We start from the raw sequence: 1,132 nt of genomic DNA on the forward strand, positions 1-1,132 counted from the left end.
TAGGACCAGCTATGACAATTGGGTATTCTATAAATAATGTAACTGCATACTTTATCTTGCAAATGAGGGCACTTTTGATATTGACAGGCAGAATAATAATAATATAATCTTATACATACATATTATAACATATAATTAATATATAATAAAATATAATTAATATAATAAATATGAAGTTACTATAATGAAATATATAATAATTAATATACAACATAATTATTCCTGTATAATTATAAGATTGTATTATTATTATTATTATTTTGTCTCTGAGGGGGCCACCATTCCTTAAAGTACTATAATACCTGGTTGATGTGTTTAGTGGACAGAACAAGCTCCTTTTCCATCTCCGTTCTCCAAAAATCCATTTAATATGTCCATGGATAGAGGATGTATCAGATATTAAAGTGATAGGAACAGATACTACACTTGATCTAAGCCAAAGGCTGAGAAGTGATGAAATGGGTAATTATTAATAACTGTGCCAGAACAACAGGTGTAAACCAAGAGTGCCCTGGAATGTATAGTAGCCCTGTCAATAAATCTCTTAGAACTCAAAGTCATTCATTCAATAGCCATTTTTCAGATGCCTAAGTGTCATGGTCTGTATTAGGTACTGGAGAGTCTAAGACAGATAAACTGAAATTCCTGCCCTGAAGAGCTTTCTGTATAGCTAGGGAAGCAGATAAAAAAAAATCAGGCAATTATTGTGAAGTGTTAAGTTCCATGACAGAGTACTGAGGGGGACACTTGACGGGATGAGCACTGGGTGTTATTCTGTATGTTGGTAAATTGAACACCAATAAAAAATAAATTTAAAAAAAAAAAGTTCCATGACAGATATCAGCCCAGGGAAGGAAAGACACCTGAGCTAAGTATGTATGTATGTATTTATTTACTTAGATTTTATTTATTTATGAGAGACACAGAGAGAGGCAGAGATGTAGGCAGAGGGAGAAGCAGACTTCCTGCAGGGAGCCTGATGTGGGACTCCATCACAGGACCCTGGTATCGTGACCTGAGCCGAAGGCAGTTGCTCAACCGCTGAACCACTCAGGTGCCCCAGTTTTTATTTTATTTTTTAAATATTTATTTATTTATTTGAGGGGGGAGGTGCAAAAGAGGGAGAGAATCT

General features: G+C 34.9%; 1 non-coding gene across 1 annotated transcript; it reads right to left on the reverse strand.

Annotated features, from left to right (window-relative positions):
• Window positions 1–268: 268 nt before the first annotated feature.
• Window positions 269–455, reverse strand: LOC129503519 (U2 spliceosomal RNA). The gene has a single exon (XR_008663191.1). It is a non-coding gene; the product is annotated as a U2 spliceosomal RNA (small nuclear RNA).
• Window positions 456–1,132: the final 677 nt, after the last annotated feature.

The sequence above is a fragment of the Nyctereutes procyonoides genome, unplaced genomic scaffold, assembly GCF_905146905.1.
Source record: "Nyctereutes procyonoides isolate TBG_1078 unplaced genomic scaffold, NYPRO_anot_genome, whole genome shotgun sequence".
NCBI classification, from domain to species: domain Eukaryota; kingdom Metazoa; phylum Chordata; class Mammalia; order Carnivora; family Canidae; genus Nyctereutes; species Nyctereutes procyonoides.